The sequence below is a fragment of the Protopterus annectens genome, chromosome 15.part0 (genome assembly GCF_019279795.1).
Source record: "Protopterus annectens isolate FY-2018-M chromosome 15.part0, PAN1.0, whole genome shotgun sequence".
NCBI classification, from domain to species: Eukaryota; Metazoa; Chordata; order Ceratodontiformes; family Protopteridae; genus Protopterus; species Protopterus annectens.
Window position 1 is genome coordinate 500,030,563 of NC_056749.1, and position 15,978 is coordinate 500,046,540.

The following is a 15,978-nucleotide window of genomic DNA, read 5'->3' on the forward strand; positions in this document are numbered from 1 at the left end:
CTACATGGCTTCTAAATCTCAATGACTCTTTTTCATTATTAGTTAGAATACTTTTTATTAAAATTGGCTTTGTGATAGCAGGATGCACAGTACTATGAGGGCTTTAAAAACACACACACCTCCCTACATCATTTCCTACACACACACACACACACACACACACACACACACACACACACACACACACACACACACACCTATTCACATTTCATATTGCTGCATCTTTAATGAAACACTGCAATGCATATATTAATAGCAACGAGCAAACTGTTTACTAGGCAAAATGCCAACAGTTACATATATTCTACAGCTACTGAGTAGTAAATTACTGCCAAACCAACATTCACATTAACACATAAATATGCACCATTGTTCCCAGTTTTGCGCTGAATGTTGAAAGTTAAGCCAGTCCACAGTTCTGTATTTCAAGTCTTGCAGACTTGTCAGATGCATGCGTGTAACCATCTAGTGATTCATACTACTCTCTACAGTAAGGAATAATGATAATAAATAAAATCAGGACACACAAAGTAAAGCAAGGCTTCAGATATGCACATTTGAAATGCAGTGTGTGCGGTAGCCTGCAGTGAAAGAAACAGAAAGGGGACTACAAATAATATACATACAGTCAAGACAAAATGCATTTCTGAGAAGTATAAATGCACATAAGCAAAAACTGACATATCTAGGCTACTCTTACATACATTATATATATATAATATACACTAAGTAGGCAAAAGAGGATGCTTGCGAATACACTGCATATGCACAGCTGAACATAATGTAACCTAGGCTGATTGTTAAAATATAAGCCCATTGCAATGAGATGTCATTCACTCACAATGCAATTATTTTAATCTGCAGTTAAAAAAAATGGAGTTCACTTACTTGTTCAATTTTCCTCATGTCTTTTCTCTTCCAATTTGTATAAATTTACTAATCAACATACAATCTCTGACATATAAAAAACAAAACTACTTAAAACAGTTATACCTAACCTTGCACATTGAACATATGCATTTAGTGATAAAACAAAGAGATCTTCTTAAAAACTAAAAAGGAATCCAGTACAAATATAAACATTTTTCTTAAAAATGAATGCTTTTTATTCAGTAAGTCTAAAAAGTAAAAAATAAGGAAGAAGAGTTAAAACTTTCAAAAGAAACACAGACAAGCTGATTTCAGAAAAATATTTGAGGTTGGTTTTGTTGATTCCTCCTACTACTTCTGCCACCTCCAACCTCAAATGCTTTTCTGAAATCAGCTTGTTTGTGTTTCTTTTACAAAGTGTGTGTGTGTGTGTGTGTGTGTGTGTGTGTGTGTGTGTGTGTGTGTGTGTGTGTGTGTGTATATATATATATATATATATATATATATATATATATATATATATATATATATATATATATATATATATATATATATATATAGTAAACTGAAGGACCAATTGGAAAAAAAAGAAGAAAATTATAAATGCAAATAGAACTTCTTTTACTAGGCAAGATAGACACAGCAGAACCAGTGCTGAGCACTTTATTTGTAGCAAGAACTTCTTCAGAAAAACTTTGCAATGGAAAATATGCAGTGGTGAGGTCAATAAATATTGTTTTTGGTATAATAAGCACTATCAGTAAGAAACGTACATGTCCTTGTTACACAAGAAAGTACACAGTGCTACCTATGTGTGAATGTAATCAGCGGTAATAAAAGTACAAAGTCAGTCAAGTAGGTGAAGACAAAATTCACACAAACCCTAAACAACTTAGTAAAATGGAGATCAGGGGTCAGCTAAGCCAATGCAGTGCACATTTAATATTAAGTGTTTCTTAAAGCCCTGGGAAAGAGTCAGTGTTTAGAAGTAACTGCCACTTCAGTTCACATACTTAGAACAGTGTAAAAATGTCCACTTTGAAAACATCAGCCTGTTCTAACACTATGAATTTAAATTTTCTGAACCCTGTGCAGTACAAACTGTCTTTACTTAATGCATTTTTCAAGTCCTTGTTTTGGATAGCCGCACAGTGTTCTTTTATTCTGTTGAAAAGTTTCCAAAAAAGTTTTACCTATGTAGAAACTACATAAGTATACGTGTTACATAAACAATATTTGAGCTTTGGCAATCAAAATATCTTCGGTGAATAATTGTAAAACTGCAATGTTGAAAAACAATATAAGATCCACAGGGGAAACATGCCTGGTGGTTTATCGACATTTACTGTTTGTTTCAGTAAAAAACACTTTATCAGAGTGTTCAAAAGAAAAGACCTGAACTCTTTCAGTCCCTCCCTATTGCACAGCATTCCATTTCTCAAATTCAAAATATCAGGCTATGGCTCCATAGTACAATTCTTGGACGTGGACATCACTTGACACTAACTAGTTGTGCTGGGATTCCAATATGTTCCGTAAGAAGATGTAGGGTAATATTTTTTTGGATTTCAACAGTCAGCACCCATTTTTCATTAAGCGCCGTATTGCCAAGGGGACAAGTCATGAGATTTTCCTGCATTATTAGCAATGAGAATAATTTCTACAGAGACACACTTCCTGATCAGCTAGTTAATGAATTGAAATTACCCTAAGCCTGTACTTGATAAAATTTTCACCAAGGTTGGTGAATCACGGGAGCCCAAATTCAGACCAACACTTACCTTCTGGTTTACAGACAACGTCCAACCAACAAGCAATTTTGGACCTAGCCCTTCGAACACCCACTCAGACTAATACTATAAACCAACCCCCCCATAACCTATCATGGCAGCAACTTGGAACATATCTTTAGCTTTCCCACTTCCTATTTCTTTGGACCTTAAACCAATACAAGACATTATTTCAAGGAACTGGGAAATTATCAGAAGCAGTAGGGATATTGAGGCAGTTCTGGGTGATGCGTCTGCTTTCTCTCACAAAAGAACTAAGTCCCTATGCATTTCTTTTGACCATGTGTGTGTGTGTGTGTGTGTGTGTGTGTGTGTGTGTGTGTGTGTGTGTGTGTTTGTGTGTGTATATATATATATATATATATATATATATATATATATATATATATATATATATATATATATATGTGGGCCCCCTTCAGTAGATCGAACTTTAAATGTTTGAAGACAATATGGCCGAGACCATACCTTCAAACACTTAAAACTGAATGGAGATCTGTGTACAGAGGGTAACAGGAAGATTTCCCATTTCTGCAATGTAATGCGATCTTGGAGTTGGTATATTTAAATAAGGGGGTGGGGGGGCATAGCCCCCCCTGCTACAGCAGTTAAGTTTTGTTTTTTCTTTTTTTCCTTCAGTGTTCTAACTATTACAAGTTCGAACATATGGTTCCGGCCATATTTGGTTCAAACTTGTAATATGTTTGATCTACTGAAGTGGATCTATATATATATATATATATATATATATATATGTGTGTGTGTGTGTGTGTGTGTGTGTATACATATATATATATATATATATATATATATATATATCTCTCTCTCTCTCTCTCTCTCTATATATATATATATATATATATATATATATATATATATATATATACATACACACATATATATATATTTATTTTTTATTATTTATTGACATTTGTTAACTGGATTAGTCCAGCTGGGCCAGGAGCCTATTTCCAGTGGAGACCCAAGGAGAAAAGCTCCATTTATAGACAGTTTAAGCATAAGTAACAGTTTAGTTTACAATTAAAAACAATCATTATTAGCAAACACCACAAGTACACATAATTTCTGTACTGTAAAGAAAAACAGAAACAATTGCTGCTGTATAACTGATGTGGTAAGGTGTATAGCAAGTTCCTGAAAGAGGTGGAAAGGATATCTAGGGGTGTAATGAGATGTTAGAGAAATATATGTGAGAGATAATATACTGAGAGGATTGTATGAGATTGTGGTAGAAAGTAATAGTATTGGAGTGGTAAAAAAGTATACTGTGAACTTGTATTGAATTGTGTACTACAGAGTAATATTGGAGTTAGGTAGGGTCATGGCAAGTGCAAGTTTTGGATTTTATAAAGTGTAGTTTGAGTTCTTTCTTAAATTGTATAGGGTGTGTAATGGAGCACAATTGGAATGGGAGGTTATTCCATGCTTGGGATAGGGTGGATTTATATAATAGTCTACTGATAGTTATTTTGGTTTGGTAGATGTCAAGGAGTTGTTGGTTAGACCTATGAAGTGTGCGAGTTGGTGTGTAGATGGATATCAAGGAGGACAGGACAGGGCAGGAGGATAATTTATAAAGTATAGAGTGAATAATTTGTAACTGAGATAGAAGAAATTGTTGAGGGAGTTGTAGCCATTGTAGTGAGTTGAGTGTGAGGCAGTGGTGTGAGTTATGTGGGGAGTTTGTGATGAATCTTGCTATTTTGTGGTAGGTTTGTTGGATTTTGGCCAGGATAGTGGTTTGAGTAGTAGTTAGTATTGGGGTGGCGTAGAGAAGGGAGGGGAGAAGAAGAGCCTGAGCCAGGGACAGTCTGGCATTGTAGGTCAGGAATCTACAGTTTCGGTAGAGCATACCCAGCTTTTGGTGAGTTTTCTTTATACTTTGAAGGATGTGTAGGTTAAAGTTAAGTTCATCAATGATGGCTTCTAGAAACTTTGGGTGGGAGTCAGGTTGTATGGTGGTGTTATTGGAGGATGAGATGAGAAAGGTAGATTTTAGGTGAGAGAGAGTCCATGGGAGGAATAACAGGAGTTTAGTTTTCTTGGGGTTTAGGATGAGTAGATTATCAGCTAGCCATTTTTCAACAGATAGAAAGGTGTCTTGGGTAAGGGAGTGAAGGTCAGAGATACTGTTGGAAGTGCAGATGAGTTGAATCGTCAGCATATTGGACTAGTACAGATTGACTGCAGGAGGTATGTAGCTCATTTGTAAAGATGTTGAATAGGAGGGGGTCCCAAGATGGAGCCTTGAGGCACCCCAGTAATTACTGGGAGGTAGAGTGAGCAAGAGGAGAGCCAACAAACAGATTGCTATCAGACAGATAACTAGAGAAGAAGGTTAGGGTGAAGGGAGCTAGACTGAGGTTAGAAAGTTTAGTCAGAAGTAGAGAGTGAGAGACAGTGTTAAAGGCTTTTGAGAGTTCAAGGAAAAGGCTGGATACTAGGAGGTTTTTGTCAAAGACTTCAGCTATTGCATGTGTAAATGACAGGAGGGCTGTAGAAGTGCTGTGGTAAGGGTGGAATATATCATGGGAGGGAGTGAGGAGGTTATATTGGAGGAAATAGTTTAGGAGTTGTGAGTGTACACATTTTTCCATAAGTTTGGAGAGATGAGAGAGGATGGCAATTGGACAAATGTTTGATGGGTCTGTTGAGTTCCCCCCTTTATGCAAGGGGATAGTTAAGAAGGTTTTTCCAAATATATGGTACTGTAGCTTCCTGGATAGATCTATTAATTAAGATAGCTACTGCATAGGCTATGGATTCTGCAGCTAATTTGAGGAAAGTGGGTGGAAGGTTGCCTGAGGAGGGAGAGCAAGATTTAAGCTTCAGAAGGAGTGATTTTATATATGAGGTTGGAACTGGTTTGAAGGAGAAAATATTACTGTTTTGTGGCTTGGGAGGGATACAGGTGGATTTTTTGTTGCAGTTTAAGGTTGTAAGTTTCTGGACAGTGTTGATGAAGTGTCTATTGAGAGGGATAGCAGTTTTTAGAGGGCTGTTGTTTGGGTAAGGGCAGGGATTTGAAGGGGACACGGGATTGAGAATTTTCTTTAAGGTGGACCAGAATTTCTGTGGATTGGTTTTGCAGTTATTTGGGGGAGAGTTATAGTATGATTTTTTTTTGTCTTTACAAACATGTCTTTTGACAAGATTCTGAAGTTCTTTGTACTTGTGAAATAGGAAAGGTTGTTTAGTCTTAGTCCAGGCTTTCCAAGTATTGTCACAGTTATGCATGAGCGATTTAGTTTCTTTAGAAAGCCAGGGGGCAAAGTTAGATTTGATTGTAATATGCCTTGTAGGGGCAAGGGAGTTGAGTATATCTAGGAATATGCTATTAAATTTGTGAACAGCATAATTCAGAGGAATTTGTTTAAGGATGGACCAGTCAGTGGTAGAGAGGATAGAGCTGAATTAGATAGTATTAACGCTATGTAATTTACAACAGTCTGCATAAGAGTGAGGTTTGTCTGCCTGGAAAGTGTGTCATAGTATGTCAGTAGGAAGATGGTCACTCAAAGAGTTTGCTAAGGTAGGTGGTCTGTGGTAAAGGTTGGGTGAGTTAGTGAGAATCCAGTCAATGGTCGAAGTGGAAGAAGTGTTATTGTGTAGATGGGTAGGGGATGTTATCAGCTGGTGGAATACATTGAGGTTTATACAGAGCTGTGGGGATTTAGTGGAATGTTTGGTCCAGTCTATGTTAACATTGTCTAAGATGACAGTTTCATAGGGTATGTTGTGAGAGAACCAAGAGAGGATAGATTCTAGGATTGGAATATTATTACCAGGGGGAATATAAATTGAGGCAATGACAAATGTCTTATGGGGGTTAAGATGGCAATTGAGGATGATAAGCTCAGCTGGGTGGAAATCAGGAGTAGTTGATGTGATGGTGGAGATATTAAGGCTATTGGAATGGAGGATGGTAACACCACCACCCTTTTTGTTGAGTCTATCACAGCGGTAGATGTTGTAACCAGGTGGCAGTATTTCTTTGTTAGTTATGTGGGGTTTTAGCCAGGATTCAGATAAGGCTAGGATATGAGAGGAGGTTTGAGCTATCCCAGCATGTAGTTCAGTGATTTTTTTTAGTGAGGCTTTGTATATTTAGGGCATAGATAGAAAGATCTTTGTGCTGTGAGGTTTGATTTGAGGGAGGTTGAGGGGAGTGGGGGTGGGATAATGTAGGGGTGGAGGAGCTGTTGGTGGGTGTAAGGTTATGGGCAGGGGAGTGTGGGCCTGGATTAGGGTGTATATCACCAGTGAGTAGTATGTTGCTGGGAACTTGGGTAGAGTGTGTTACTGAGAAAATGTGGTGGAGGAGTTTAGGCCTGGAGTTATAGGAGAGGGGGTAGCTGTCAAGTATAATGAGTTTATGACAGCAGCAAAAGGTGAGTTCAAAGAGAGATGGGGAGATTAAGATGGGGTGAGATGGAGGGGAAGGTTTGACAGTACATGTGGTAGGAGAGTATAGAAAAGGTTGGGAAAGGTTTGCCTGACCAGAGGTTAGTTTTGCGAGTAGAGTTAAGATTGGTAATGAGAGGTATAGAAGTAGCATATTAAGTTAGTATGAGTGTAGGAGGGATTATGAGATTAAAGACTGGTTGGGTATGGAGGAAGTAAACTAAGTAGTGATGGTGTAAGAGGTGAGAAATGTGAGGAGTGAGGTGAATAGTTAGTAGTTAGATAATGTCAGGAAGGGGAGGAATTAGAGGTAGGCAGGAAGTGGAGTGTAGATGGTTGCTATGGAAAGGAAGGGGAGGATCTGGATAGTATAAATGAAATTGATGTGGGGTGGGTGTGAATGGGGATAGGGTAGAGGAGCAAAGTGAGCAAATATGTATTTATGTGTGTGTGTGTGTGTGTGTGTGTGTGTGTGTGTGTGTGTGTGTGTGTGTATCGATATATTCTTATATGTATGAGACCAATTGGCATAATGGTTAAAGCCTTTGCCTCCCATGCACAAGGTACAAGGTTCGATCCTGACCTCCAACCAATGCCTATTTGGAGTTTGTATGTTTTCCGTGTCTCTGTGAGGTTCCACCCACCTCTAAAAAACATGCTGAGTGTTTCCATGTAAAACTCACCAATTAATGGAGCTGTGGGCAGCAGTACTGACTCTTTATGGTGCCTTATAGGTTACAGACCAACCTCTTTTAGGCATCTACTGTGGTGCACAGTATCCTCAAGATAGGAGAAGATGGATCACAGACTGCACACCGAGGCAAGGCTAGTCACTCAGTGGTGTAAAATATAGCTCTAGGTGATTCGGTCATGTTGGCTAATATCGCCAAATGGGCATGGGTACTTATCAGCAATAAGTGGGTTACTCTCTACTCCAACCTACATCAAGCACCCTTGCTAACTGTGGGAAGGGTGTATGTGCCCCTGTTGGCCAGTGTCTGCCCACCATAAAGCCCAGCATCCCTGAGTCAGTTAGCTACTGGCCGGCCAGTATCTAGTTGTCCAGCCTGGGTTACCTGGGATAGCTCTGTAGCATGAACGCTGCATGTAAAACCAATCAATCCTGCCAAACATAAACTAAGAATTGCAACATGTAATGTGGGTTCACTGATGGGATGCACCTTGGAAGTGGATGACATTATGATACAGAGGAGGCTGGACATTCTATATATCCAAGAGACAAGATGGAAGGGCAGTGCAGGAAAACCACTTGGTTTGAGTACTACCCAGGAGGGGGACAGGCTAGAAATGGTGTGGGAATTGTGGTGAGAGAGCCTTCAAATGGCAGTAAGGGATTTCATCAGAATTAGTGACATACTCATGGCAGTCAGTGTAATGATGTGTCAGTATTAAAAACACCAAAACTAAAAGCAAAATCAAACCATGAATGAAAATCACTTGGCACCACAGGACCCGGAAGCACGTAATGATGGGTCAGTATTAATAATCTCAGCATATACCCCACAGCAGGGTAGTGACAGTGAGGAAAAGAGTGCATTCAGATAGCAGGACTTACTCGACAAAGCAGGACAACATGAATTGGTGTTGATAATGGGTGACTTAAATGCACATAATGGGGCAGACAGAACAGAAATGAGGACTGCCTGGGTCCACATGGGTGGGGCAACATGAATAAAGAAGGAGAGCCCATTCTAGACTTTCATCTAGAAAAAGGCTTGATAGTAGCCAATACATGGCTCAGAAAGGTAGACAATTACAAGATCACATACAAGAGTGGCCAGCATGCAACTCGGGTAGACTTCATCCTAGTAAGAAAAAGCAGTGGGGAAGATGCAATGATTGCAAAATCATCCCCAGCAAAATAGCCCACAGCATAAACCACTGGTTGTCACAATCAACTGGAAACAGTGGTTAGATAAGGCTTTAAGGTCCAACAGAGACCAGGATGAAAACCTGGAATTTGACTGGAGAGAAAATGCAACAGTTCAAGGAATTACTCAGGGCTCTAGCACCCCAAGAAGAGGTGCAAATAGGAGAAATTGAATTAGAATGGCAGCACCTAAAAACAGCATGCGTGAGGACTACAGAAAAGATACGTGGCTGAGTCAGGTATGGAAATAAGGTACATAAAGAAAGCTGTTGGTGGAATGCAGAAGTCCAGGAAGTCATCAAAAGAAATAAGAAGTGTAGGAAAAAGTAGGAAATAGAAAAGGCAGAAAAGGCAAGGAAGGAATACTGGTTGGCTAATAAAGAAGCTAAGAAAGTGGTTGCAATAACAAACAGTAGGGCATCAGAGGCACTCTACCAACTTCCGGAAAGTGACTTATTAGGTGGTACAAATAAACTTTATTAGGTTTCAAGGCAAAGACAGACAGATAAAGAAGATGGTCAGACACCATTCATAAGGGATGCCACCAACAACCTGCTCACCAGTCCACAGGACATCAAAGGCAGATGGAAGGAGTATTTCCAGTAGCTTTTGAATGAAGAAAACCCCAGAGAAGCTGTTCTGCTCTACAAACAGCCTACAATGAGAGAAGAGGAGGAGCCTACCCTAGAAGAAGTAAGTATGACATTAGGGAAAATGAAGTCAGGGAAAGCAGCAGACTCAGATGAGATCACAGCAGATATGATAAAGATGCTGGGTGAGATAGGGGAGAAATGGGTCCGGAGGGTACTCCTAGCAATATGGAAAGAAAGGCATATCCCAGATGACTGGAGAATAAGCATACTCATGCCAGTGTACATGAACAAGACAACCACAACTGTGGGCATTAGAGAGGAATCACACTCCTATCACATTGCCAGAAGGTTCTAGAGAGGGTGATTGATAAATGGATATGCAAAGTAGTAGAATGTAAGATGGGAGATGAGCAGTTCGGATTTTGATCAGGAAGCACAATGGACCTGATGTTTGCAGTGAGACTGATAGTTGAGAAGAAGCTAGAGATGAGGAAGGAGTCCAAGTGGACATTCCTAGACTTGGAGAAAGCATATGACAAGGTCCCAAAAAAGTGGATCTGGGCAGTACTTTGGTAATTTAAAGTCCCAGAAACATTGGTAGAATTAGTGCAGGCTATGGACAAGGACCCAATGACTCAAGTATTAACAGTGTTTGCTGTCACAGAGGGTTTCCCAGTTGAAGTGAGTGTACATCAAGGTTCAGCTCTGAGCCCACTGCTGTTCATACTGGTGATGGACTATATTAGCAAACAGGTTGGAGGGGGCAAATCAACAAAGCTGTAGTATGTAAATGATGTGGCATTGCAGGCAGACTCTGAGCAAGAACTCCAGCAAAGGATAGGGGAATGGAGTGCAAAACTGAAGGCACATGGGATGAAACTAAGCACAGATAGGACAGTGGTAATGGCAGCAAACTGGGTAAATCAGAAGAATCTGAGAATTGAGATAGAAGGGAAGAATGTGGAACAGGTAAATAGCTTCAAGTATTTGGGAGGGGTGGTTGAGGAAAAGGGAATTCTGAATGAAGAGGTCAAAGCTAGAATCAGAGGATCTGTAGCTGACTGGCATGGACTGGCAGGTGTAGTCCATCACAGAAGCATGCCAAGGAAGCTGAAAAGTATGGTGTACAAGACAATGGTGCAGTCAGTACTACTGTATGGTACAGAAACCTGGGCAGTAAAGGTAGAGCAGATGAAGAAGCTAGAGGTGATGGAAATGAAATACCTAAGAAGGATTGCAGGATGCACTCTGTGGGACAGACAAAGAAATGAGGACATAAGAGCAGAAGCTGAAGTGGCTTCAATTGCAGAAAAGATCACAGAGAACAGATTACAGCAGTTTGGACATGTGCAGAAAAGCAGAAGACAATATGGTGAAGATTTGGAACAGACAGGAAGAAGGTAAGAGGAAACGAGGATGTCCAGCAAAGAGGTAGATGGATTGTGTGAAAGACGGTCTGGGACAGTCAGGCATGAGTGTTGAAGAAGGCAGGAATGTGGCATTGAATTGAGAAAGATGGTGACAGTTAACATGATTCGGCAAATCCATGTAGAAAATGGGAAAAAGGGGGCTAATGATGATGATGATGATATATTGAGTGTATAGCTCTTATATCTGCATGTATATATGTATATATATGTATGTATGTATGCATGTACAAAAATCGATCAAGTTATACTACAGCGAGCGGGTAGTGTAGGTTGATCATTTTGGTTTGACATTGTGCAGGGAGGTCGTGCTTCAATGAGGAACAGGGAATTAGCCCATTTTCTCACTGTAGTGCAATCTCAGAGTTGGTATATTGTTAGAAAAATATGTATTAATGTATATGTTTCTTGCTTATTAGAAGCTAAAAGGGTTAACACATTTCATTCTATTTTATGTACAGCTTAATTCTGTATGAAATTACAAGATGCTTTTCAAACTGCAGTATGCTTTCTGAAATTGCAAGATGCTCTCTGACCTAGTATTTGCTAGCACAGCAAAATTCATGTTTATACCTTCTGGAAATTTACTGAGAAGCAAGTGATTATCTGCTAGGTCAGGAAAATAAATGAATAGAACAATACTGTTTTCTATAATGTTATTGAACTTGAACAATCAGCTCTGTTTGTGTTATGAGAACATGCACAGCTGCAGAAAAGAAAGATACATCGAACAAAGACTGCTTGAAGAAATGAACTATAATCTGTACTTGCTTTGTGCTCGAATTAGCCATAGTACCTTGAATGGTAACACTGCATAGTGAGAAGCTGTATCTGACCGGTGGTCATCAAGGCTACGTTGTTTTTCTTAGGAATTTTTTTTGTAAACTTGATGTGCCAGCAGAAAATCATGGACAAACAGCTGCTATGAAATAGTATTGAAAGAACTTGTGATTTATTACGTCAGCTTGGTAGGCAATGTCTTGTAAGAAATGTAAAAGAATAGCTTCACTTCCTGATTCTAGTTTGACAAACTCTGTATTAGCACGTTTTTGTCTCCTTGCTGCAAGATTAAAGTGCCTTAACCTGAACCTGCCATGTGTTGATCTTTTTGAAGTTGTTTTTCCTTTGACAGATTGGTCCTTTGGACCGGAAACTCTCACTTCACCTCAGGTCAGATGGGCCAGGTGGCATGAAACCATACGTGGAAGAGACCACATCGGTTCTTCTGCTCTGAAAGACCTCCGACTGAATTGTCGTTCAAAAGAGGCCAGCCACTTTTCTGATCTGCGACTGGAGGATGAGTTAACGGCTTTCCATCAAACCTGGTGATCAAGCACGGAGGCTCAGGTAAGGTGAGATTTACCTTTTTTCTGTTTTAGATCAGGGATTTGATTTGAATCATCTGTCAGGAGATTTGTTTTGTACAAGTCAGGGACAGAAAGATTGCAGGGAAACAGAATAAGTAAGACAGTTATTCTAGATAAACTGTGAAACAGAAAAATCGTGGTACCAAGTGAAAATAAGAAGGGTTACGTAACATTTTTTAACAGTCAGAACAATATGAGTAATAAGTGCACAAAAAGTTCCCAAGATCCACCGCTAACCGAAGATGCAAAATATATGCAATTACAGCATGCCGACAATGTTAGATACTATACAAAATGGGTTAATAAATATGAATTTGACAGCAAATTAGAAAAATACTCGCTTATTAAACTTGTCAAACAGCTTAAAACTGATGCAAAAGGTCAGATAAAAAAGCAATGACAATTAGGCATTCCTCAGGCACACAGGTGGATTGAGGAAGCAAACCGTAGGGAACAAAAAAGTAATAATTCAAAAGCTATGTTCCTAGATAAAGAAGACAATACTTGGTAATAGCATCAGCCCCTCTGTCCCCTCTACTTCCCGCACCAGAATATGAAGCAAGTGGACAAGCTGATCCACCTCTGCTATACCCGGCTGTCACCGCGAAGCCAAGACCGTATGTCAGAGATCCCATTGAGACAAGGTCTGGAACACGTAACTTAAGAGGGGATACTGAGTTATATCAAATAAACAAAAATTCACAAGCTATGAGTGAAGAAGAGATATGTCCACTCATAGAAGTACCAAATCCTCAGGCAGGACAGGCAGGACAGGACCCGACTCTCCTAGTATATAGACTGTGGACACCGGAAGACATCCGGAACGCCACAGAGGGAATTCCCCATCCAAAAGTTAATTTTAGAAAATTCTTAGAAGACTTACAGGGCATGAGGTTAAGTTATCATTTAAATGGAGAAGAAGTAGGAAAAAGTAGTTAGACAAATCATAGGTCCAGATTGGCACATGATCAGTGGCAACTGGAATCCCCGTGACGCAGAACACAAACCACTCCCACATAACAATGCAGAACTGGATAACAGAGTGAAAGGTCTAACAGACCGAATCTCTGAGAAGTGGAAGCTTAGGGCAGACTGGACTTGCATTAATCAATGCATCCAACAGGAAGGTGAAACTGTTGACAGATATTATGCTAGATGGTTAGAGAGTTTTAATAACCATTGTGGAATGCAGGTACCTGAAGACCAAACACATGATTCCCCGTATGAGCAACAGCTAAATAAAGGCAGTATTTTGCCTATAAGCAGCTTTATTACAAAGCACATGGTAGACCATCGTACAAGTAGATTACAGTCACTACTTGAATATGATAGACATGCTGAAAGGCATTTTAACAATAAAAAGAAAAAGAAAGCCCAAGTATTTTCTGTAGAAGATGGAGCAGAAGTTTATGTAGTACAGTCCGGAAAAAAGGGCAGGAAAAATGCCCAGGGAAACAAACAATCTGATAAACGATCAGAAGAGTTTGAAGAGAGAAAGAAAAGGGGTGAATGTTTTAAGTGCGGAAAAAGGGGACATTTAGCAAGGGATTGCAAGCAAAACAAGAAGGTAGCCATGGAAGATAAGGAGGGTGAGGACTGACTATATGATAGTCAAGAATCACTAGAAGGGAGTAACCGAGAAAAGACAAATGCAAATGTCATAGAGGGAGTAGAGGATGCGATAGAAGAAATAGAGGAAGTGCAAGAAATCGCAGATGGTGAAGAAAGTGAAATTTTAGACTTAGCATTATTGAGCCTAGAGCTCTATTTCGTAGACATGAAACCGGAAGTTACAGTTCTGGTAGTGGGGAGGGAAGTTAAATTCCTGAGTGACTCAGGGTCTTCACGGACCCTGATACATCCTTCCAAACTACCAGAAAATTCAGAATCACTTGATTACATATTAGTGAAAGCAGCTAATGGACAACTGTATCGGGAGCCACTCAGCAATAACTGACCCTATTTCAGAGATGACCCAGAAAAGCAAAATTGTTGTTTCTGCAAAATGCCCAGTAAACCTTTTGGGCAGAGATCTTATGCAGATATTTGGCATAGCGGTAGTTCCAACTATGCAGGGTATGGAAGCACAGCGACAAATGGATACTTTTGTAGTGCGGCGGAGGGTGAAACATTTTATTGGTACAGCCAGGACTTAGTCACGACTGATCCAGGGGCAGTAACTGAAGAACTGATGAATGTAGCCATCAGTAAGTCCCCCTCCCTTGACACTGATAAACAGCATTTGTTGCACTGTACTCTGTATTATTGTAGCACACCAGGAACTGATAAGGAATATGAGCAAGAACTGTTCAAAAACCATGCAAACAGATTAGTATTACGTAATCTGTACTGGGACACAGAAGGGAACAGTATAGTTAGTTGTTCATTGCCCCAGGAATTCTTTGCACTCTATAAATCTAATCGATTATCACATGTTAGTTTAACTAAGGACAAGAATGTGAAATGGGCAGACCTAGGAGAAAAAGTCACAAATTGGGAAAAACAGACAGAGCTAGAATTGTCAGAACGGGGAGTACAGAAGCAGAAGTTAAATTGGATAACACAGACACACCCAGCTCTACACTTGCAGTCTAGTGAGGACAGCTGATTAGCACTCTTACTAGAAGAGGAAGAAAATGCCTTACAGAGCATACCAGAAACTCTCTGGTCAACAGGGAAGTCAGATGTAGGACTAATTTGTACAGCAGGACCAGTTACTATTACACCAAAATCAGCATTTAGACCTCAAAAGAGACAGTATCCCTTAAGAAAAGATGCAGAAGTAGGAATCAAACCTATAATAGCAGCTTTGCTTAAGGAAGGAGTACTGGTAGAATCTCCCGATACACCATGTAACACACCCTTATTTCCTGTCATGAAAGCAAACGGAGAATGGCGTATGGTCCAAGATTTAGAAGCTGTGAATGACGCAGTAATACCTAGAGCACCTCCGGTGCCAGATCCACACACCCTATTGAATGATTTGAAGCCTCAACAGAAGTATTTTTCTGTGGTAGATATTAGCAATGCGTTCTTTTCAATACCGATACACCCTGACAGCCAACATTGGTTTGCATTCACATTTCAGGGGAAAAGGTATACATACACACGACTACCAAAGGGGTATTGTGAAAGCCAACAATATTCGCACAAGAGATGGCAAGCAACTTGGCGGGATTTATCCCATCAAGAGGCAGCCAAATTTTACTTTATGTAAACGATATCCTGTTGGCAGCCCCCACCCAGCAAGAATGCAAAGAAGATACCATAGCATTACTACAATTTCTAGCCACTCAAGGACATAAAGTAAACAAAAACAAATTGCAACTTTGGAAAAAGCAGGTTAAATACCTGGGATATGTAATATCCAAAGAATGTAGGGCATTAGATGAAGATAGGAAAATAGCAATTTTACAAGCACCCAAACCGACTACCAAGAAGGAAATTATGTCCTTCCTGGGCACGACTAATTTCTGTCGGAGTTGGATTCCAAACTATGCCTTGGAGTCTGCTCCACTGACCAACTTGATATACAAGAAGCCTATGGCAGAACAAGATTTATTACAATGGACACCAGAAGCAGAATCAGCTTTCTGCAAACTGAAACAATTGATA